The following is a 25,824-nucleotide window of genomic DNA, read 5'->3' as shown; positions in this document are numbered from 1 at the left end:
TTGAATCTGTTTAAGTCCCCCTCCACTTAGATGGTTGAGCTTCACTGTGCAGAATAATGTACAGGATGTTCAGAGTTGAGCGAGAGGCTGTTTTATAATGCACTTGTGGAAACAGCAACGTTTCTCTGTGCTCACCAGTGGTGGCTGGACAAAGTGGATTTCTTGGGTGTCAGCGATTCCAATTATCCAAAGAAAGGCTACTTACACATTGAATAATTTATTTATTCCCAAAATAATCATTATATAAAAAGTATTTAACTCATACTATGCACCCGGTAGTCATGTTAGCACCCGGCGCCTATCAGCTATTGTCTGAAAATCATTTTTTCTGCTTTTTCGAGTTATATTACTTTATTTTATCACATGCGCAAATGTTTCTCCATACAAAACACAGTGATACTTTTTGTAGGTACTTTAGGTCCAGGCAACATTGTTTCTATCTGAATATGAATGCAGATTAATTAAAAAGCTGATATACGAGGCATTTCAGTCAATGTGCGCCACCTTTATTACTCCCCATGCGCAGTTTGCAAGCGGGCAACCAAAGCCTGCTCAAACATGATTGGTCAAATTTGAAACAAAACCCAAAGGCCCCAAAATCGTATTTCTCGCCCATAGATTCTGCATGTTCACAAACAGAATCTGTTGATAAACACAAGACATGTGCAGTGTAAAAAAATCAAGATGGCCAGATCAGCAAATGTTGGAAAGACGTCAGTAGATAGGGTTAGAAATTGTCGTCATCGGCTCACATTTGATGGTTAGTGCTTGTGCATTAATGTGATATGTAAGAGAGTAAAGAAGAGTGAGTCACCTTCTCAGTTGACTGAGAATATCAACTCAGGGTGTGATAGATAACAAGAACAGTTCCAGGACAATCACATAGAGAGGATTATTATAGTAGTGTTGCAGCGTGTAAACCCCTCATTACAGAGATGAAGACACATTTGAGAGTTCAGTTTTGCAGACACCACTTATGGTAGTTGTGAAAGAAAGTGAGTCATCCTTCATCATATTCTTCACAGGTGGGTGAGTGTATGAGTGGGGTTCACCAAGAGAATGGTTAAAGAATGTAATGTGTCAACTCTGACAGTGAGGGGCTCTGGTGGCTCTGTTATGCTTAGGGTCAATTTTTTTCCACCAAGATTTGATTCCACTTGTCCCCTTAAAGAAAAGGGTCACATACAAAGTTGATCTTTATCCTTTCTCCTGATGGTAGTGGTCTCTTCCAAGAGGATAATGCCCCAATTCATAGGGCACAAGGGGTCATTGACTGGTTTGATAGGGAGAACCTCTTAGGAGAAATGTGTTCCATTCCCCCAGTAGTCAGTGCCAAGGTGTATTGAAGCTGTTCTGGTAGCCCAACACTAAGACACGTTAACTTGGTTTTCCTATTCATTTGTCACCTGTCCATCCATTCAGTGTAATGTTCTTCTGGTCATCACTTAAAATTTGAGTTTAAGGCGTGTGCCTGTTGAGAATGATTTGTGGTCCAATAGACAACTTACACAGGTGTGATGTGGAAATTAGTTTTTTTTTAAATAGAAAAAAGATGGTAAATATCCCTTGTATAGATCACCAAGGTCCTCTGAACTATATCTATCTACTAACGTCTGTACATGGAACACATATCTCACTTATCTTATCCGTTTCGCTATTGGTCAAAGTGCAGAGCAGTCAGTGGGGGAGGGGCAGTGTTACCTCAGTCTGTGGACCGAGTTGAATATTAGCAAACAAATGCAGTAATGCTTTTTATCCACCTGAATTACAGTGTTTTATTTTGAAGTTTTGAACTAGGGTCTAAAGCAGGGATGCCAGGGTTACGGCCCGCGGGCCGGACCCGGCCCGACTTTACGTCACATCCGGCCCGCGGGTGATAAGGGGAGAATATATTTTTTTTATTTTATTTTTTATCTAATTTTTTTTATTTTATTTTTTTAAATTTTCGGTGGAATCCGTCAGTTGGTCTGTTGCTGCTGCCCGCCTCAGCTGCAGCAGCGCCGGTAGTTCTGATCGAGATGTCGTTATCAAAAAAGAGGAAGGTCGACACTGAAGGTCGCATCTTTCAGGATAGATGGAAAGAAAAGTATTTCTTTTGGGAAGTAGGAGGCAAACCCGTGTGTCTTATTTGTTCTCAACAAGTGGCTGTAGCAAAGGAGTACAACATCAAACGACACTACGAGACCCACGCCGAGAAATACGGCGAGTACACAGGGCAACTTCGGACTCAAAAGCTAAACGAGCTAGCATCATCATGTTCAGCTAAGTACACTGTGTTGAATAAGTACTGAGATGTCCTGAGGGTCAGTGAACAGGTCGGGGTGGGGCATGTGACAGTTCTTGACCAATGGCTGTGGGGTTGTGTGGGATGACAGGCTCTCATTGGCTGGTTTGTTGGCGGGTCAGGGGTGAATGAGGAAGTGGAGGGAGAAGACAAGTGTTGATGTTAGGAGTGAAGAGATAGGAATAAGAAGTGGACATGTTCATGTTAACTTTAATAAAGTTACAAATATAAGAAGAAGTTCCGTGTCGTCTGTGAAGCGGGGACGTTACAATATCTTCTTCAACTCTTAGTTATTTTTTACTGCACCGTTTCTGAAAGAGGAGTGTCTCAATTTCGTTGTACCTATAATGACTGGCAAAGTTAATGTGCCTCATCTGTTGTTGAGCCGATTTAATGTTTTTAGATAGCTCATATTTGGCTATTTTTTCAAGAACCTTTTTGTTTTACTAATTCCTACTGGATATTCAATCACATGGCCTATTGTTGGACTACTTTATTCTGGCGCTTACTTTCTGTGACTCGTTTAGGCCTACTTGGCCTGGCCTTCTTTTAATTGGCCTAATTATGCATTGATGTGTTTTCATGTGCAAGCCTTCAATAAATATAATAAAAGTAATTAACAGTTTACACTTGTGTTATTTATAGGAAATGTGTTTTGTTGGCACCTAGTCTATTTTGTTGCATTTCTAATTTATAAATGTAGGCTACTTGCATGTATAGGAAAATGTTACGTTTTTAGAGGGTAACTGTCTCCTGCTTTAGGCTATGTAATTGTAGGCCTCATTGTGAGGCTATTTTGGTGCCAATGCAATTTCTTATTGATGTGTAGGCCTTCATGAATAATTTCAAATAGCCTACCTATCCATGTGTTGATTCAGTGTTTGGCCTTTTCAGTCCGAAAGTGTAATCCGGCCCCTTGAGGTCTCACTTGAAAAAAATCTGGCCCCCTGTCCAATTTCACCCTGGCATCCCTGGTCTAAAGATTGAGTCGATTGCTTAACAGACCTCTAAAATAGCCGACATGCAATGTAAAAAAAACAAGCAGTTATGTAAATCATTCAAACTTGTATATAGGCAAGACACATGAACAATGATAAAGCAAAATCAGTTATGAAAAAGTGACTATCAAGGCTCTAATTTGACTCTGCACTATAGACTGTTCAAAATGCTCTGTACACAACGTCCACCGCTAATTGTAAAAAAGTGACAATATACTACAAAACTGTTTGAAGAGAAATCACTCATGTCAAGGAATAATACTGAAGTAGAAAACAGTCCATTCTTAACAGCCAGGTTTACTAGAGACACTTTCACTACTTGATGATAAAATGACAACCAGTCTCAAATGTCAATGATGACCAGCATATGGTAGCGATCACCAGTGGAAGTTAGGGACATGTCATCAGACGTGTGCCTCTCAGAGTTAGCTTGTTCCACTGTACATTTTCATAGTAAAGAGTTTTGCCCTCCTGGCTTTAGGTTTATCTTTCTCATAATCTTAGGACAGTAGTGGACCCCAGGGTCATAGGATGTTTTGACCGTTATACTTTAGACTATTATTTATACCATAAATCTGCATTGCACATTGGTAATAGCAATCACAATAGTAATCCTGATGCCTTAGTACAATGTTCGTCTTGAATTGAACAAAAAGTCTTGGCTTAGTCACATTCTGAAAAAAACAATTAACCCACACAATCTAAAATTCTCAAGTTCATCCAAAAATAGCAACGCCTCTCCTTGAAAATCTCCTCACAATCCACTGTGTGGGTTTGTAGAGTTGACTTCATAGACTTCAGCTCAAATATTATTGAAGCAAGCTTGCTGTTGTGCATCTTAACAACGTATCCTACCAACAGCTCAACACAAAGGACTGAGTATTGCTTTTGTTTGTTGGTTTTCAACATTTAAAAAAAACAAAAGCGGAAAACAATTAAGTAGATGCAATAATGTAATAGTTGAAAAGACACACATGAAAAAAAACAACACAGAAAAAAAACAGCACCAAACAGACAAACAAATATAATAATAAAATGTTACCTTTCTTCCCTCTTCACAGTCATCCATTCTTCATTCACATATTACCTCTTTCTGCAGACTCTTGTAGTACTATACCCTGGACGTCAGCAGCAGAATTCAATGTTGAAGATTCTCCTACTCACGGCACTAAACGACATTAATAAGCCCAAAACTATAAGAGAAATAGAAGCAAAACTTCACTTATCAAAATAAAATAATGTCAAAATTCTGGTTACTATATTTGAACGTAAAATGTTTCAGCACAATTGTTGGATTATTTTGAAAATCTCCTTTTGTAGAAGGCCAAAACTTGCTGTGTGGCTCTGAATTTTAAGTGGCTGTATCTTTGTACCTTTATCATGTATTTCCACATTGTTAATCTCCGTCATGTCATGGCTCCCAGGATTTTATCCTTGGCATTCTCCTGACTTCGGCTCTATGACAACTACTGCAAGTTTAATGTAAACTCTTTCTCCCTCTCACCTTTTGTTAAAGTGCTTTCTTCCACCTTTTCCTTTTACTGTCTGTCATCACACCGTCCTTTGTTCACGTAGGTCCTTGTTCACTATTGTCTTCTTTATTTTCTTCATTTCAACATTTTGGTGTTGGTGCTCGGATGGTTGCACACATTGGGCAACTGGGGCCTTCTGGGATACTTTACTCTTTCTTTTCCCCCTCTCCCCGATCCTTATCGCTTCGTCTCGGTACATCACATTTTGGTCTCACCCGATCATGTACACTGTCTTGTGTTGTCCCTCAAAACTGATTTTAACTTTAGTATTTAGTTATGTAATGCTAAAAGAATGGGATGAAATGTCATGATTGACAGATGAGACTGACTAACAATTGGTCGAGCATGTTTATTGGCTGGACCTACCATGGGAGGGAAGGAAGTGGAGACAAGTCGTCCACCTTCATACACAGTCTATAGTTTTGAAATGTTTTGTGTATGTCTCCACCAAGTACCCCTTCAAGGGATGTGACTCTGCGAAAATCTTACTTTTACTTCCAATTGCCTTGTCCTCTTTCTCTCAAATGAGAATCTATTAAATTGTAATACTTGAAAATGCCATTGCAAAGCGATTAAAATATCAGAGAATAATGGCTTTGTCATCATTAAATAATGATATTAATGTGAAAAGACACTTGAGTTATGCAGTAACTGCCCGCCACGATAAGTCTCTTACGTTATGAAAAGCTGCCACTAACTCTCCCTGTCCTCTCTCCTGTTGAAAAGGCAGTTTTACAGCTGAGAGGTTCCCGAGGTTCATTGATTAGCTTGATATTTAAATTGAACCTAGGTTAATACACATTCATATCATCTCACACTGATCAGGAGTCACACCTCTTGCTCTCTCTCAGTCTGGCCTTTTCAGTAGCCCACTTGTCGGCAGGTAATTTAAACTGCAGGCGTTTCATTGCCTGTGCTCTGTAGAGCCAAACTCTGATTCCCCCCGTTGGTGCATTCCTTGGAGCATTTGGTAACAACTATGCTTTCTTATCACTGTGGCTGATAAATGTGAGCACCCTGGCCTCTCCAATTCCTTTTGCTCTAGCTGTTGTAGAGTTGCAGACACAAAGGGATGGAGTTGTCTTTGTATTTCGTGATCTGTGAGAGAACCAGGAAAGCATAAAACTGGCTTGTATTGCCCATTATAACTTGTAGCCCCCCCTCCCATTATAACTTGTAGCCCCCCTCCCTTCAAAAAATCAATCAATAAATCAAATAAACCTGAACAATGGCTCCCATTGGGCGCCTCCATTGGGATTGTTACTCACCAAGACGCCCCACACCAGCATCATGACTCAGCAGTCGAGTCCATTGGATGTGTAAATCAGCAGACCGCCCCTGGGTGGTGTGAGTGGATCCTGCATGGTTGGAACTAGCACAGGGAGACAGCCACCCTGGAGTCCCAGAAATTACACCCCAGGCCTAAATATAACATATTATATTATACATTTTCCTTGACTATGAGGAAGGAATCCTTTGAGTCTAACATTTACTTACAAAGGTTGTTGATGATCCCTTTGCAATGATCATGCAGTTTATTTGACAACTGGGCTGCCTGACGAACACAGTCAAAGACTATGTCTGGCAACTTCTGTTGACTTGCAGAAACATATTTTGGTTAGTTTAGACTTTATTCTATCAGTTCATTCATGTCCTTTTCTGTCTTCATCCCTAAATTCCTCCTTGATTTCTCTTCATCAAAATGTGCTCAACCGTTGATCATTCTCATCATTTCTATCTACTCCATAGCTCTCCTTTCTTTCTCTCTCTCTAACCCAGAAGCAGAAGTCAGACAGGGAAACCATCTCTTCAACCTCCCACTTTCCCCTCCTCTTTCTCCCTCATGGTAGATGTCAGAGGAAACTAATTTAAGATGCAGGTCTGAGCCTTCAGCTCTTTCCAATCTGTCAAAACAGAAGAACTTTTCTAAGATGAAAGGGCTGATGCAAATTTTACAAAGGACAGAGGGAAGTATCTTTAACAATATAACTTATATGTATAGGCTCAGATGGGATGTGGTATCACCAGCAGTCAATTGAAACCTTTAATTCACTATTTAAGTTATTTCCTGTTGTTTTCTTATATGTAAAAATAAAGGAAAAGATTTTTTTTTTTTTCTTGCATTTTTGTGTGTATTAATTGATTTTACTTGAGGGACCGTAAAAAAACAAACAATTGTGAAGATGTCATGCAAATGCAATAAAGCCTACTGGAGAGTGGCTGTATAGCTGCAATCAGCCAAGCACCAAGGCCAGAAAGTTTCAAAAATTAGTGAAAGTTTACTTAGTGAGACAGATACAGACACAGAGAGAGATCAGAGGCAGGCAGAGAGAAAAACTAAATATCTTACTAAAGAGGAAAGAGAAAGAGAAACTGCAGGGACACCAACATGGATAAAACAGATGTAGGAGGTACAAACAGCAACAGATGAAAACAACATTAAGGGATTCTTAACAGCATTAAGAATCCCTTAATGATGTTTTTATACTGTCAACTTCTCTTAGGGATGGAGTCATCCATCTTCAGTGAGCAGACATTGAAGCTGCAGCAGACGTGGGCTCTAATGCCAGTGGGAAATTAAACTTTGACCCCTGATGTGGAGAAATCCTGTAATGTGAAATCACTAAACTGTCTGTTATGCATCAAAGAGACAAGAGAGGGGACCGATGTCATCAGAATTCAGCATCATCATCTAGTTTCCATTACTTTTACCATTAAGTATCTACATTCATGTTGCACTTTTCAAAATCAGCGTCTCTGTAGCCACAACCAAAACCGATGCCACAGTGAACTGATACGTGTGAGATTACACTCTTACATCATACATACAGCAATGTTAAAGGTTAAACCACTAGGGGGAGACAAATACAAAATATTCAGGTGATGTTAGGTTGCTCTTTAAGTTTAATCGCTACACAGTACTCCACTGATTGAACATTGAGCTCTGTTAATATTGTTGGACTCACAAACGGACAACAACCAGGAAACATGTTCAAAATCTCTCTTGGGCATTATGGCATTGAATAATGGTTTTGCAGTTAAAAACATTATGATTTGAAGTTGACCTTCGACCTTTGTGATATCAAATTTTAATACTTAATTGTTTTTGATTCTCATAGCATTTGTGAAGTTTTGTCACAATTAATGTGTCGATTTTTGGTCCAAGCAAATGTTTGCACCAAATTTTTTGGGAGCCCCTCAATATGTTCCTGAGATATTTGTCCACAAGGCCACTATCATGTCTTGTGAGGTCATCGTGACTTTGACCTTCGATCACTAAATTCTAAACAGGTCATCCTTGATCCTAAGTGAAGGTTTTGTGCCAGATTTAATTAAATTATTTCCAGGCTTCCCTGGTACATCCCATACAACTAAAGTTTTTTTTCCAAATATGAAGGAATTCCCTCATGGTATTTGTGAGACATCATATTCATAATAATTGGACAGAAAGACAACCCAGAACACGTAATCTTTAAGCCTCCGGCTCCGGCTGTTGCCAGCTTAGAGGTATGAAAATTCAGCAGAACCAGAACAAAAGCAACTGTTGAACTTCAAGTTACCTATTTCCGTTTAAAAAGTTATAAAATGTCAGAGTTGAACCTTTCGCATTATTTCTTGCCCTATCTGACTTTTTATGATCAATGTTGCCACATTCACAGATCTCCGCAAGGAACTCGAACCATCATCATCATCTTCCCTCGCAGCTCCACATTACTGTTAGCACAGTTCTCCATCTCCCATCATGAGGGACAGCACACACACTCACACCCAAAAAGCAACTGGAACACACACTTAGGTCCCTGTTGAAATGAACAATTCTTCTTCTATCTTCCATTTCCTGTGGGTGAGAAAATAAAGTTCTCCTCGGTTATTTTAATAACAACAGGAGGGGTGTTTGTGATTTAGGCTGTTTCACTCAGTTAAGTTTTACATTGAAAATTGTGCCAAGTGCAGCTCTGAAATGAAGGACTTGGTCCCAGCAGTGAATCTTCTCCCCGCAAGTCCTCACGTCCTCGACTTCCACTCAAGCATTAATGCAAAATCGTTTTTGATCTTCTTCTTCTTACATAAAGTGTTAAATAAATAAATCACATGTCTGCAGTACGAGCACTGAACTGACAGTCCCTTGTCACAAAGTGTCCTCTAATGCTGGTGGCAGTTTTCTCGCAGTGCTGTCCCATCACCATTAAATGCATATTGGGGAAAGACGACTCTGTAGCTCGGCAGTTTGATAAACGCTGCTTCTGACACTCCATCAGTTTAATTGTGTGTTTATTTTTACCTCAGGCACTTTCATAACTTAGACTCACTTCAAACTCCATCACAATAACAGTATGTTTGTGTGTAGTAGTATCAGTATGGTTGTGTGTGTGTGAGACGTCTGTCCGATGAAGTGAAACTTTTTGATTATGTATATACTGAATGTGTGAAAGTGTGTGGGTGGCGAACAGTCACTATTTTGTTAAGCCTTTGCCGTCCACTGGGCACATGAGAGCTGGAGCCAGCAGGAGCGCAACTCAAGTGGTAACAAACAGAACCATTTTACATCTAATCTTCAAACAATCACAAACACACACACAGACTGAACATTAAGTAAACAGATCTGTTGCCCTGGAAACACCCAAAGGCACACAGTAGCTCTGTCCCAATTCAGCGCCCCATAGTCGGCGTCCTCTTAAAAGGTGCAACCTAGACTGCAAAGGCCAAACCTGGTCGACGGGGGATTTCCATAATCTGTCCCGATTTTACTGCTGTCACCGAGCAACAGAGCTGCAGTTGGACACAACAAGAAAGTTTCAATGCCCTTTGGTTTTTTAACATGTTTACTACTAGCGGCTCAATTGAGATTTAGGCCCTATCCCATTTCCCTACCCCTTGTTTCCAAGGGTTATCTTGCACCTGGAAACAGAGTCACAAGTGGTAGTAGTTGAAATATTCCCCTACAAATTGGGACAGCACTTCAAGAAGCTGTTTTGTCATCAGTAGTGATCGTGAAAGCCTGACACGTCATTAGTAGTCATCGATGTAAACAGACCCGACAAAAAGTTTTGCTGGTGACAAACCTATAATATCCAAATAACATCTATGCTAATGCAGGTGAATCAAAGACATTTAAAATTGAAAAGCTTGGATGCTCTGCATTATTTCATGTATGAATCAAAAGCAAACAGCTTCAGGCTACACGGGTTTGATTAAGTGCATCGTGTATCTTCAAAGGGTGCGACACGAAATTATGTGAAAATACGGAATTATCATGCAAAAAAAAAATAGCTAGCATGATCATAATACAGTGAAACATTATTAAACTAGGATATTACTATTATAATCGTAATTTTTAAATCCTTATCAATGGAGAAAATACTACAAGTTGGTGTATCTCTCCCAGCTTGCCAGTGTTTTTCAAGGCATTCTTGGAAATTCTCGTAGTCCCTCGGTTTGAAGTGTGGGTCTGAAAAATCTCAGTTTTTGTCGCTCGCTGTAACCATTAACTCTTGTCACCGAAGCACAATGAATCCTGGGATAGGTTGGCCCGTGACAATCCTCTCATTGGAGCCTTCAGTGCTCAGGGATGAAAGGACCCATATGAATGAGCCTTCGAAATGAGACAGTCTAGTAGCACCTCTGATGCCGCCCCTGAATTGGGACACTCACACACAGTGAAGACAAAAGAAAGGGAAACGACTAAGAACTAGTTTTTCCTAACTGATTCCAAACTGAGTTTGTGAGGAAATTATTGACACTTAGAGGAAACCATTTTACAAAATGGTTATCTATTAACATATACAAGATTTTAATTTAAGGGATAATTGCAGCATTCTCCATACTGTTTGTTTACTAAAAAGAACTTCTTCTCTTTTTTTTCTAGAAGTAATAATGTCAATTTGGAAAGATTTGAGAGCTTTTGGGTAAATCTGAGGATGTAATGTGCTCTTTCCGGAGGTCTTGTCTAGAAACGGATTATGTCTGTATGTAAGTTAATGTGGAAAAACTCGACTGGCCTGAAAACCTGATAAATATTTTTTAAAGTTAAAATTTTGTATTTTAATTATTGAGGTTCGCCTACTCTCGCACACTGAATTTGACAATCATGTTACTCTGTCAGTGAGCAAGGTGAGCATGAGATTTACCTCAGCGAGCCTGGCTCTCCAGTGTGACCATACCCACATATCAATGCTGTTGATATACAGGCTGGAACTCACCGAGTCAGAGGAGTGGGACCTGAGATGATATAGTCCCTGACGGAGCTGGAATGAGTTTCTAAAACTTGCAGGACACCGTGATGTTGCAAAACAGCTCAGAGCCAATATTTTTCACCCCTCCGCCGTCCACTGCACCACTCAGCTGTCAATCACTCACACACAGTCTCTGACCTTAAGAAGTTTGTCCGTTATCAATCAGGTTGGCAAGTTTCTGTTATGATAAATAAAATAGAGCTTCTCTATTTGTATTTCTCAATCTGAAGATCACTTCCTTTGTTTGCTTGGTTGCTTAAATGAGCTTGTTTTACATCTTTCTGTCTGTGAAACAGTAAAGTAGACATGTCCTAAACTATTTTCCTGTGTTTTTAAATGTCACTTTAATGGCTCCTTAATAATTTAGATGTGTAAATAGTTAAAACCTCAAGTGTGCCAGTAAAGTTAACTCACCAGCCATGTGCAGCACTTTGAATTTGATGGATGTGACAAAGAATTTAGTTCATGAAGCCTGAAATCCAATCACTCACTCAGTCAATCAAGAATCAGATGTGATGTAAGACCAAGAATCCTTTTAGACATAATCCTTTACTGTGCATGCCCCTGCTCTCACACTGAACTTCTAACTTTAGAACCATTCTTTAGTGTTCAGTGATTTTTTTTAATCCCCAAAAAATACCTCTTGCATCTTTCTCTGGCATGTTAACGACATCAGTCAGTAATTTACAGTGTTGTCTTAGATGGCAGACAGGCAGCGACATCTCTGTCATAATAAATAACTTGGGCCGCGGGAAAGAAACAAATCTCCGGAGAGCTCTACAGTGTTACCTCAGAGGCACAGAGTTAAGTCAATTAAAATTTCTGGCGAGGCAAAGGGTGGAACTTAAGTTGTCATGGGTTGATGTAAAGTCACGGCCGGTTCCCGCACACTGGGAGGAGAGCAGCTACACTCGATGACATCGGCTCAAAACGCTCTTTTGTTTCATATCAGTGTCTGCACAAAGAGAAACATCCACAATGAGGTACGTTCCTGCGATTAGCTGAAGATTAAGTGCAGCCGACATGGATGCATCAAAAGGTCTGTCATCATGTTCACAGTGGGACCTTTAATCTTTCCTTTAAAGCATCGTGTAAATCTCCTCCCTCTCAGAACTGATGAGGGGAGGATGATGATCTCTCGGCGTGAAGCATTCCCTTTTTTCCTCCTCACCGAGAGTGTTGGCTAATTAATCAAACTGCCGCACTGATTGGAAAATTGTTCTCACCTAATGTGATCTCCCATTCATGCAGAGAGTGGCGAGGAACTACAGAGAAGGAGAGGGGAAAGGAAAATAATCAGGAAAATACAAAGGGAACTCAAGGAGAAAAGCAGCAATAAAAGGGAAAAGTGGATGATGAGTTAACAATAGAAAAGAAAAGAAGAGGCAGGAAGCTGTGCTGTCTTCAGAGGGGATAATTAGGTTAGATGGGATTTAATCAGAAATCAACTTTGCTCATCAACAGCGGGGTTCCATTTATGTAGAATCATTGTAAATCAGAGATTCAATTGCTCAAATTAACTTGATTGTTGTAACTTGTATTAAATTTCATATACTGCATGCATATTTCTACATCTAATATTTCAGGATTACAAAAAGCACCTGTCATGTGAGAGATCAGCAAAATCTGTTTTGTACATAAGGGAAATTATGAACGGTAAATGGTCAGTATTTATAAAACATTTTTCTAGTTTTAAAGACTGCTCAAAGATTTTTTTTTCATTCACCCATTCACACAAACATTTGTACAGTGCATGTATTAGTGGCATTTTCTCTATCACACATCACTCACACACTGCCGGCACAGAGGCAAATTAGGCTTCAGTTCAAGGACACCGAACATCGAATCGCCCGACTTTCTGGTTAGTGGACGACCTGCTCTTCCCCCAAAAATCAGCACTGGAAAGCGTTTCCGTTTTGGTGACATAAAACGGCATTTGCATGAAGACAAGAGGACCAAACTAAGAGGATAAAGTTTGTTTTGCTAAATATCCGCTCTAGTGTGGAGAAGTTTAAAGAAACAACAACAGAGAATACCTTTATTTTACTAGGGAATATACTCTTACACCATTGTATACCTTGTAACTGGTGTCTGCTAATGCAACATTAGAAATTACTTTGTAATTGACTTTCTCTCTCACTATGAAGTTAAAAAATGAATAGAAATCAGAATAAGTGTGTGCCACATTAGGATGAACCCAAATGCCGTTATAGAGTAACACAAGTGAGGCCGATAGAAAAAACAGAGCAAAAACAGAGCACAGCTGAGCTCAGCACCAGGGACAGCGCTTCATACTCAGGCTGGGTGATGGATCGCTGTTTGAAGGCTGCAGCAGATAGATGAATTTCCCTCAAGATAATTGTGTTTACCTCAGCTTTAAGATGGTCAACACCGACACAGTGCAGAATGTTTATCACAATAAACCAAACAGATGATTTCCCAGAAGAAAAGTTTCAATTATGTCTTGTGATCAAAATGTGTCAGTATTCAGTCTGAGCTGGAGTTTTCTCTTTGTGTCTGACAGCGCAGTGTTGTTGCGTTGTTGTCTTGTTGTGAAACAAAGTGAAATGGATTATTCATTTCTTCCTTTCACACTCTGCTCGTGTCTCCCTTTTCCTCACCCTGGTTTCCCTCCACCTCGTCCCATTTTCTTACTCCTTCAGTCAAAGTGTTATTCAGTTACCCCTCCCCTCTCTCCCTCTCCCCTCATTATGATGCCATTTAATGTGACGAGCCTTTTTCTAAAATAATAATAGTTTAAGCACGCCTCGATCCCCGCTATTACACTTGTTCTACACCATGTTATCTCTCCTCCGTGTGTGTGTGTGTGTGATGTGCAGATCTGTATGCCCCCTCAGCTATTTTAAATGATAGCATGACTCATAATCCTCATGCACACCCAGAATACAAATTGCTGGCACGTGTTATCTCAAGTCCTTTACACGGGGAATTAGTTGTACTCACTTTAAATGAAAAGTCTTCTAATGCCTGAGGATTACAGCATCTTCATGCTCAAGGACATTTCTGTGCAGTAGAGAGAAGTGCATGATTGTGGTTGGACACTTGGCCAGACAGTAATCGGAAAGCTATCTGACTGATCTTTGAGGAAAATGTTTACTGGTGTGATAAAAATATTTATCTCGAGAATATAAAGTGTGAAAGAGGGATATGAGTTAACCCTAAATTGGGAAGGGATGCATCAGTGTTGGAGTATGTTTGTTCAGAATAAGTGAGTATAGCTCAAATGATGTCAAATGATGCTCTGTCACCCAACTAATCCTCTCTTTTCTCCAATCTGAAACACAGGTAGCAGCACGAATCTCTGCCTGTCTGACTGGCATCTCTCAGTGGATGTCTGCACACCTTGATAAGACTGAACTACTTTTCCTTCCAGGGAAAGGCTCTCCCACCTGTCTAATAGTTTTTTTTATCTTTAATGTTTTTAGCTGTGATATATTGTGTGCAATATGTTCCTTTTTACTTTATTTATTCATTATTGAAATTGTAAGCACCAGCCAGAAGTAGCAGTAATTTTCTTTTATCTTCTATTTAATTCTCTTCACTGGATGTGTTAGAGGGTGTGGAGACAACCTCACAGAGAACACTCCCTTTCTGCTCTCCACACTGTTTCAGCATCTTTCACCTCACTATATGAATTTTAGACACAACTTAATACAATTGTTTCCACTGGCAGCTGTTTCCATGCAATCAAAAGCTCTGTTAAAAAACATTATCTACAACCTTGTCAGCAACAAACAGCAGAAACACACATTAAGCAACTAGCTGGTGAACATGGTAGACCAAAATGCCCCCCCCCCCCCAGTAGATTGTAGGGGGAAGAAAAGAAAGTAAATATTGCATTTAGATTTTCACACCACTAGAAACACTGCTCCAAATGAATGCCAATGCTGCGTGTGTACATAGTTAATCATCCCCACGTTTGCCACTTTTGAAGGTGATAATTGGAGAAATCCATTATGTACATCAAATTATGTCTCAAACCAAAACATCACTAAACCCAAATGACTCAGATTAGATTGTCCATGATCTGTCCATTATACACGACATGAAGACAGCCAGTGCTCTTAGTGTGGCTCCTGATAGTATTGTTCAAACAGTGTAGCATCACCATTGTATTAAAACAAAATTGAGAGGGGAGAGTACAAGGATAAATATTCAGAATGCGATACAGTAATATTGGTATAGGGTTAGTATGTATTTAGAGGAGCTAGCCTGCTGCTAACACTTTTGTGAACCATAGACTGTTAATAAAGATGGACGACATGTCACTTTCTCCCACTATCCAGAAATGTAGGCAAAATATCCCCGACGTGACTGCTGCCATCTTGGATGTTTGGAGCCAGTGTCTGCTCAGGTTTGATCGGGGGATGGAGCGATATTAAGGTCTTGCTGATACACACTCAACCAATGTTAGTGTTGTATTATCTCAGCTGCTAATTTGAATGTGAACATTTGAACACGCATCACTTTGGCCCATGTCCCATCTGCTCACACAGAGTGATGAGGTTTATGACTTATACTGCAGCCAGCCACCAGGGAGCAATACAGAAGTTTTGGCTTCACTATTGGGGTGCTGGAATGTAGTCTATCCTTATATACATCATATAGTGAGAATGCCTCCCTAATCTAGGCTGGTTTAGACATAACAGCCTGTAACGTCAGGCCCTGCTGCTGTGGTAACTCCGCAGAAGAACAACAGTAATTTAATTAAGCGGATAAATTATTAAGTTGTGCCATTTGATTAGATTCCTAATTTTCAAAAGCCTTGGAAGAACTCATACAATTAAAGTATACATGCAAAAATCTATTCATTCACTTTCTAACTTTGTTTTTGTTGATGAAACATATCACACAAACAAAGAGCCTTGTATATTGCATTCAACCGCTTTTCACTAGTTTCCTGCTCCACTGTCAATGAACCAGTCAATACGCAGTGCTCCTCAAGTTCATCCACTGGTGTCAGCGATACACGCTCTTGTCTGTGAACAGTGACGGATGTTCAAAATATCTTTTGTTTCCTTTTGATTTCTCTATACAAAGCAGACAGATGCAGGAAACATCCATGATGGGATGATGCTGCAGAAATTACCCTTGACACTCTAATGGTAATGGGACAGAAAATTAACTATAAAATTGTCATTGGCGCCCACTATGTAATAATTACAATGACTGTAATGGTGGCGTAAAGTGCAGTGGTAATTGGTCTAATGGCTGAGGGGGAAAAAGTGGCGGGATAACAACATCCATTATCTATTACCAACAAATGCAAACTGTGAGGTGATGGCAATCTGAGACAATGGCTATTCAGAAATAACCATTATAAAATTTACATTTTTTACTGCATGTCTCCAAGATTGATTCCTCACTATTGACTCCCTGACTCCCTGACGCACGCACGCACGCACGCACGCACTCTCTCTCACACACACACACACACACTAAGTCATCATCGCATATATTGCTGTTTCTCCTGTTCAACCTTTACTTTATGTCACTCTTATTTCCTCCACATTACCAATGGTCACTCGCTGCCTAATCACGTTCTACTAAGAGATGATGGGACTCATTACACAGGCTATTGCACAAGCAGAGACATCGTTATGCAACCACACACACACACCGACACACACACACACACTAACATCCAAATCACGCTCATAGTCAAAATATTCACAACAGCTATTTTGAACAGCTATTTACACATTTGCTAAGTTATAATGTTATTCAGCCACTGCAAACAGATCCTTTCCAACTATAACAGATTTACACATATGTGGTACATTTACATACAGACTATGGCAATAATGTTGTTTTCAGGGTCATGCGGTCTAAGCTCTTTGTGTCGTAACTTGGCTGATCATATAGTGTTACAAATGGCAGCTATTTGATAATATTACTGTAAATGGACTGCATTTATACAGCTATTTTCTAGCCTTTATAGACACATTCACCAATTTACTCACACATTCATACTGTGTTTCTACATGCAACCTTTATTTCACAATATAATATTTCTTTTAAATACAGCCATGGAAGTAGTGGTGCACTATAGTAGAAGTAGTGGAGTAGTAGGTTCACTTTGCAGTGAAGGAGGCCTAATGTTACCTGACTGCTCTGATTGGGTCAGTTCCCCTCTCATAATTGATGATTATTATATAAAATATAAACAAATAACGTTAATATGTCATGCAATTCATTGTAAAAATGGCGTGGAATAGAAAATACTGCTGATACAATACTTTGCTGATATATGTTGTGAAAAATTTACTTAAGTACAGTATTGTTATACTTAGTTACATCTCATCCATCCATCCATACCCCTTATTCTTTGAGGGGAGCTGGAACCATCTGAATATAGATATAAATACTTATTGTAACATGAATGATCATTTTAGGAGACAAACATTTTATTTTGGCTTTTAGAATTTGTTGCACAGTTACAGTCACAGACCCATTAATAAATAGTCTATCTCCCAAATTGTAGTCCATTAATGCCAAAAATTAATGGACTACAAAAATTGCATGTTTGTGGAGACAGCTACACCTCTATAGAGAGAATGAGGAATCCACTGAGATGATACTCACCAGCAGCACTCACAGCTGTCTGACAGCAGCGCTCTATATCTACCCCATCTGGTGGACCTGCTAAACTGTTCGCTGTGTAGAAGTCGGGACTTTCACGTGAGTTTCAGGTTCATCCAAGTTCAAGATGCTGATTAAAGTGAAAGCCTTGAGGTGGTTTAAAAGAGAGAACGATGACTTGGTAAAAGTTCACCACTGACTTCACAGAAGAGGAAACAAAGTGCAGAAAAGAGGACCTTGTCTTGTCTGCGTGTTTGACGGAAAGACATGTATGTGTGTTTACTGCTTTGTGGGGTCCAAAAGGGTTGGTGTGCTTTCTACCTGCTTCCTTCTTGTTGTAAAAAAACCTGAAAGTACTGCTCAGGCAGATCAAACGCATCTTCACAACAACAGAAAGAAACTTTTATCTCAAGGGAGCTTTATGAAGTTAGTTAGAGCTGTACTTTGCAGTTTGTGGCGGAAAGAATGTCTAGTTGTATCCTTTTTATTGCTCTGGTTAGATCTATAGTTGGAATTGGGCTGTTACTAAGCCTTTCTATGGGCTTTTATAGCACATTCACCTCTCACCTCTCCAGTGTGGCAGTTGGAGATTGAGTTTCTTGCTCAGGGGCACTGTGACAGTATTTTTTGTGGCACTGCGAGGAACTCAAACAAGTAACATTTGCAGACCTGCTCCTTCAAACCTTGAAAACACCTTATATCATAAAGTAACTAGCGGTCCGTCACTCTCTGACTGCTCAGAGACACTGACTCCATCTCACTGTGTGAATCCTTGTTCGCTGTGTCACCTTTAGCAGCAGAACAATGATTCGACTGCCAAGCTGCTGGTGCATATGTCACTTTCATATCCCTCCCATCAGCTGCTGTCATGTAATGGTAGGTTTTCTGTAATTAAGCTCTGCCCGTGCATTTCACTTCTTAAGTTGGAAACATAATAGATGACACAATAGAGCAACTAGCTTAGTCAAACTCACTGAAACAATTATGAAGTGATGTTACCTGCAGAATGTACAATAGAACATATATGGAGAATATATACTTATACAGGATTGAACAGTAAATGTGTCCAGGTTATCTAGGTATCAGTCTATGGTGGACAAACACTTCACATGCAAGCCTATATATATGTTTACTACTTAAATCTTTGAGACAACGGCTGATGGTTGCTCATTAATTATTAATTAGACTGTATATATAACATAAGAGATCTCTAACTTGGTGTATGCAGCGCTATTTGCAGCGTTTTATTTCAAGGGTGGCACAAGACTTAACTCTCTTATTTGATATGGAGACGTCCTCCAGGCGGCTCCAGACATGGGATGTGTTCTTCAAGCTAAAAGTCGTTAAAGAGGCTAAGTGGCTCACTTCAACACCAGAGCTGTGTGGCTTGGTGCAGTCAGCAGAAAGTGATCCGGATGAGGCAACAAGTGGAGTTGTTTTGTTTGTTTGAAAGCATTTGCTGTAACTGCAATTACAGTGATGCATACTATATGATTACAATTGGAAAACAAGAAGCACCAGTGGGACAGTTTTTAACTAGATTTAATTTGTTTATTCTGTGTTTGTCTGGGAGATTATCTTATTTTTGAGATTAATATGAACAATTGAAAAATATGCTGCCCAACCAAGAAAAGGGGAGTTGCCAAGCAAATAGAAATAAAGCTGGGAGTGAGATATGACAACAGGCAAAAGCAAACATCTGGTATTATGATCAAGCACCTTTGAAGGATACTGTGTCAATTTTACAAACATTAAAGTTCATGTGCAGAATTCCAGACATTTGTGTTTTCCTGAGGAACAAGTGTAGATCAGAGCCGGACACTTACACTGACTTTTTTGGTGGAAGTTATTTTAAAACTCACCCTTTATTTACAACAACAAAAACAGCAATATTGGTTGTCTTTATTTTGTTGTAAGAAACTTAAGAAAAAATGTATTATGTGTTTTGATGAATATTCAGATTCAAGATCTGTACAAGTTTGGTTTTGATGTGATGTGAAAAAATGGAAAGCCAAGGGCCAAGTCATCCATTTTCTAATGAGAAGGTGTATATGGTACAGTCTCACAGATCTGGTGATAATGTAGGAGTGCACACAATTCTTGGTTTTAATAAGTAGAGGATGAAGAGGAATGATTTTCCAGCAGTGTCCAGTCAGGATGTTCATAAGGTGAAAAGAAAAGTCCCAACATGGTTTGTAAAAAAAATTGTACAGCTAATTCATTGTGGTATTTTCAAACCTGTAATAACTTGTCATTATTAATATTATTAATCATGATATAACGCATGATCTTCTTAAGGGTGTGGCTCAGTACGAGATCAAATTGCTTTGTGGATACCTCACACAAGGCTTGGTCAGAACAAGACTTGTTTTTCTGGATTTACGTGTTGATTATGTACTTTTAGAACAAATAAACGCCCCACAAAGATGATCTAATATCATGTTTTTGTTTGATGACATTATTCCTGTATTACTAATGTTGCTTTTAATAATGGAATTTTTTTCACATAGAAATGCAATACCTAAGCATCATTTAATAATTAATTTCCAATCTTCAATACGTAAATTGGCCCATTATTATATATGTGGTCTATGAGTTTTCAAGCCAAACTCAAGCTGTTTAAAGATTATTTTAAAATAAAAAAAAATTATAAAAAAAGTCACTTGCTATGAAGTATCAGCTGGCCATGCCTATCACTGGGAAACCTCCTTTAAACAGAATGAGGGCAATTAAAATCATTTTCCCTTAGAGATGAGTATGTAGTCAACAATACATTGCTTGAAATTATCTCGTCTTAAGATGTTTTCTCAACTAGTTGGGTTAAAATTGATGGTGTAGAATATAAAGCTGAACTTGTTATTTGCAGTGCAATGGACAAAGACATGCCAGTCTTTTTTTCTGTTGAAAATCAAATGGGCAATTTTCTTTCTTCTGCTGTCAATCTTTTTCAAAATTGGGTAACTTTGTACATTTTGGGAGAGGTATAGTGTGTACATGTAGACAATAAGCACAGATCAAAAGAGAAAAAAACAAATAAGTGAATAAAAACCACACAAAATTTTTTTAAATACAACAACAAAAAAACAAAACAACAACAACATGCTAGGGGGTGACTTGAGAGAGAATGGGATAGAGGTCGATGAGGCTTGCTAAATTAAGGCAACATTACAGGGTCATTCATTCAATACCTCCACAAAATCTGGCCTTAAGGTTTTACATATCTCACCCATTTGTTCCATAATTGAATGAACACAGTTTTCCGAAGACGAAGGGAAAAAGTAATCCTTTCCATAACATAAATGTAATTTACTATATCTATCCACTCCTGTATCGTGGGGGGCCCAGGAAGCAGCCAGCACCTTGTGAGCGCTTTTTTACAAGCGGTTATTAGTATGCCAATCATATATTTATCTGGGCGCCTTGTTTGGGAATCAACATTTCCTAAAAATAATGTTTTAAATTGCAGGGGCAGGTCAGTATTAAGAATGCTTTTTAATGCTTTATGAAACTCTGCCCAGAAAGGTTTTATCACTGGACAATCCCAGAATATATGCCAGTGATTTGCTTCCCGAGACCCACATGGTCTCCAACATGTGGGCTCCCCTCCAGCAAAACGTGCTTTCTGCTTCGGTGTAATAAAGAAACGAATAACACACTTCCACCCAAATTCCCGCCGAAAATCAAAATTTTTTTCTTGAAAAACAAGCTATTCAGAGAGAATTTTTATGACCATCAACATGCATTCAGAGTGTTACAAAGTGAGGAAAGATGTATAATAAAAATGTCTGATCTTAAATTCCATAAAGTGATTGATATTCAAACTTCATACAGTTTCAGATGAAAATCTGTTCATTACTCACAATCTTTTTAAATGATTTTGTTAATGGAATTCCTCCTTGTTATTGGCTTAACACTGTAGGGAGTGAAACTAACACTGCCCATTAATAGAAAAAAATGTGACTCAGAGCAGTGTTATATGTCTGATCAAGTACTTACTTTCCAGATGTTTTGTGAGTTTAAGAAGCAACTCTGGCATTGTTGGCATTATTGTGAGGTTGTCAATTCAACTCTGGGGGTGTGGAGCTATGTAAAGCATGAAAATGTGCTGGAATCAACTCTTCTGGAGTTAATTCAAAACTGGACTTTTTGTTTGCTTGAATAGGCATACTTGTGTTACTGACATTTACTGAACTAGTGCAGTGTCCGTTGTAAACCTGCCTGTTTGGAATGTGTTGTTTGCTTGACCTGTGGTAATGCTGGTTTCTGCTTTCTATCTCAAACTGTAAAAGTGACCTGCAGTAATTGAGCCACGGCAAGTGAAAACCGGCTGCTGGACTCAGTCTGCAGAACCCTGAAGCTGCACCAGAGCTGATGATTGTAAGTCATCTCAGACATCTGTCTAGCTTCCACATCACACAGGAGGTCAAGAAGGTTATAACTATATATTATAACTTAAAGGTTCAGTGTGTAGAATTAAGAGACATCTAGTGGTGAAGTTGCATGTTGCAGCTGAATCCCTCACCTCACCCTCTCTTTCCAAACATGAAAGAGAACCTGTGGTAACCTTCAATTTTCATAAAAACTCAAAGGCTGTTTAGTTTGTCCAGTCTTGGCTACTGTAAAAAACATGGCGGCCTCCATAAAGAGGACTCCAAATGTAATTATAAAGTATTGGAACATAAAGGGCCCATTCTAGGGTAAAGAATTAGTACAATTTAGATGAAGCACACTAGTGACAACATCACTAGGATTATTTTCTATTCAATTTTTGCCAATAGATCCCTTTCACCTAAATCTTACACACTGTACCTTTAACCCTTGTGTTGTCCCTACTTCCCCCCGCTGTTGGCCCCCTCACATAGCCCACCCCATATTAGGACGCACACGTAGGGCAATAGACAAGTGAGCAGCCCTTGCAGATGTATTTGTTACACCCGCGGCACACGGTGTGAGTTTTACAGTCATTTTTCCTGGGGCATATCTGACACCTCTTCCTCTTACTCGCCCCGAGCGGGGCTGCTGCTAGCGCTATGGAGGAGGCCGGACACTCGGGTCGAGCGTCGTAGTCAAGAGCTCTCTGTGCGGCGGCGGCGGCGGCTTTTACAGCCTTCACAACCGTGGCGGACGCTTCCGTGCGGGGGATGCGCTCCCTTCGTGCGATGAACGGAGTCACGAGAGCCTTTCCCAGCTGCTCTAGGAACACCCTCCGCTTGTTGTTGTAGGAAGAGACGTCGAGAATGTTGTGAAAGACGACCAGGGGCCAGCGCGCGGTCATCCTCCTGCAGCTGTATGTTCTGATCACCTTGTCTAGGTTGTCCACGCCACCTTTGTTGCGGTTGTAGTCCAGGACGATGACCGGTTTCCCGTCCTCGCGGTCGCTGATTGACCGCAAGCAGCCCAGTCGGGAGCTCGGGCTTGTTCTTCCGAACCGTGCCGACCACGGTGAGCTTCCTCTCCAGGAGCTGCCGCGCGAGTTCGTAGGAGGTGAAGTAATTGTCGCACGTGATGTTACGACCGTGCAGTCCCTCCGTTACATCGAGCACTACCCGCAACCCCTGGTTCCGTTCTGGGCGTCCGCCGCTCGGCTTTCCGGTGTACACTTGCATCTTCCAAGCGTAGCTTGATTTCGCATCGCAGGCCACCCACGACTTGATCCCGTATTTCGCCGGCTTGCTGGGCATGTACTGTTGGAAAGGACACCGGCCTAGGGAGAAAAACAGGAGGAGATGAGATGAGATGAGGACGAGGACTAGCAGCTGCTATCTACATAACATAAAAAAAAACGGAAAAAAAGACTAACCTCTGAACGGAACCAGTTGCTCGTCCATGGTCACTTCGGGTTGTAGAGGTGCGGTAGCCGCGGCACCCACACGTCCCAGACCTCTCGCACGGCCGCCAATTTGTCCGTGGCTCGTCTCGTGCGTCTCGTCTCGCGGTCGTCGAAGCGCAGCAGTCTGGAGTACGTGTGGAAGAGTTTTAGGGGCATCGTGGCACGAAATAGCGCCCGGCCGCTCTCGGCGTCCCACAGGCTGGCGGCGGCCTCGCCCCGGGACCTGTACACGCCCGCTAAGATCAGCAGCCCTACGTAGGCGCGCAGGTCGGTCTCATCCATCCCTTTCCATTCGTCGCCGTATTTTCGATGACCCTCCCGATTCGTCATCTCCAGGATGATGTTCTCTACCATCGGCGTGATGAACAGGCGGAACGTCGAGGCTAGGTCACCGGTGCGGGACGTCGCGTGGATCGTGGGGCCCCGGGGGACCCCGCTTTGAGCCGCAGCAAAGGAGGAGGAAGAGGAGGAGGAGGAGCAGTGACCCTCCTCTCGGCCGTACGCCCTCGAGGACCATGTTATTTGTGAAACGCTCCTGACGTGACATCATGCCATGGTCACTCACTCACTCACTCACACTCTCTCACTCACACTCTCTCTCACACACACACACACACACACACACACACACACACACACACACACACACACACACACACACACACACACACACACACACACACCGACCCAGGAACAACACAAGGGTTAAGGTGATCTTAAAAAAGTCCCCTGCAACTGAAAATTGTTGTGTTTTCATGAGCTTACAATGAGTCTATATATCTGCATCAGGAGAGGGTGTTCCACTTGTATGGACAATTACTCTGGCTCTAGAGAGGGCCCATTATGATGTTGCCTGAAGTTACTAATGATTTGTTATTTGATGCTATAAAACAGAGTGAAATGTCACGATTGACAGCTGAGACTGACTTGTGATTGGCTGAGCGTGTGCATGGACCTGACCTCAATACCATGATCTCTACTGTGCAGACTCTTGCTCCAAATCACTTCACAATCGTAAGTTGGCAGCACCCGTATCTGGGATATTTTGGCTTTATTTAGGTGGAGACGCATCCTCCATCTTTATTTACACTCTGTTAGTTACCTACATGGTTGGAAAGGAAGAATGAGGGGTATTCAGTTGGTTGGGAAATAAAACAAAATCCTACTCACTGAACCGATAAATGGGAGATTTAAAGTTTTGATCATTTGGGAAATTGATGTTTCACATGAAATACTGTGCTAGAATTCAGGACACAGTGAACAAACAAACAGCAAATAGCAATACATGTGGTAGAAGTCATTTTGTCAGTTAGAGAGGGTGTCAGCATGTATATCATGTTTTTATGTCTTGTGTCACCTCCCCACATTCTAATGGCTTCCTGTCTTTCTGGTGGTATTTCATCCCCAGCACTCCTCCTCTGCAGCTGCTGCAGTGCCACCACTGCTCTGAATACCCTCTCTTAGCAATCATTAGTATTAATCGCTAGTCGTAATTGTCTTAATTGCAATCTCGTTTGTCTTCATCGCTTTCTTTAGCAAAGAGAGTTTAGATTGCTCTGATTGAAAAAGACAGCTAAATCAATGCGCTGTTTAAAGTCCACGGCAGGACACCCGCATGTTTGTAAAGATTGCGGAGACATAGTTGGACGTGTTCAGTTTTGTTTGGAGTTAAAATGCTTCGTCATGATTGAGACAGGTCCATGTAGCAGACACCGGGAGCAAGTCAACGCAGCTCAGTGATTGTTGGTGCTGATTAGTGAACAGTTGTTACAGTGTGGCAGAGCTATTAAAAGTTTGAGAATGTCAGCTGAAGTGACTGGGGTCAGCTTTGTTTCCACTCTAAATGTAAATGCTGATGATTACGTTACAGTCTTAAATCACACCAGACGCCTCTGGCCATTAACTTTTTGCTCCTACTTAAAATCCCAGTAGGAGATTTCTTGACCATAAAATCTGACTGAATCAAAACGAAGAAACAGAAGGAGGGAGAGAGACACATGGGACACATTCTCATCACGACTTTACATTAAAGAAGTTTGGAATTAAATAGATTTTTCCAACTTTTTACTTAACCTAGTAGTGTATACGGTCATATTCACTTTTAATGACTTAATTGTTTGGTCATGGAGAGATCAAGTTTTGAAGGAAAGAACAATTGATTATAACTTGGACTTCATCTTTGTTAGTAGCAGTAGTTATATTACCATTGTGTGTACCACAGCAGCTGCTGCCATCTTTCAATGTGACAACAGACTGTAGCTAAAAGCTCCAATGTACAACAATGCCGAGCCGACAGACAATCAAACAAATCAAACTTAACAGGAGGAGAAAACTAAGGCAGATG

General features: G+C 40.5%; 1 long non-coding RNA gene across 1 annotated transcript; it reads right to left on the bottom strand.

Moving 5' to 3' along the window:
• Window positions 1-1,262: 1,262 nt before the first annotated feature.
• Window positions 1,263-25,824, bottom strand: LOC117769256. Its single transcript, XR_004615183.1, has 4 exons — window positions 25,814-25,824; window positions 7,439-7,446; window positions 2,637-2,842; window positions 1,263-1,273 (listed from the first exon to the last, which is right to left on the bottom strand). It is a non-coding gene; the product is annotated as an uncharacterized LOC117769256 (long non-coding RNA).

The sequence above is a fragment of the Hippoglossus hippoglossus genome, chromosome 10 (genome assembly GCF_009819705.1).
Source record: "Hippoglossus hippoglossus isolate fHipHip1 chromosome 10, fHipHip1.pri, whole genome shotgun sequence".
Lineage (NCBI taxonomy): Eukaryota > Metazoa > Chordata > Actinopteri > Pleuronectiformes > Pleuronectidae > Hippoglossus > Hippoglossus hippoglossus.
This window is presented reverse-complemented; position numbering and strand designations above follow the sequence as displayed.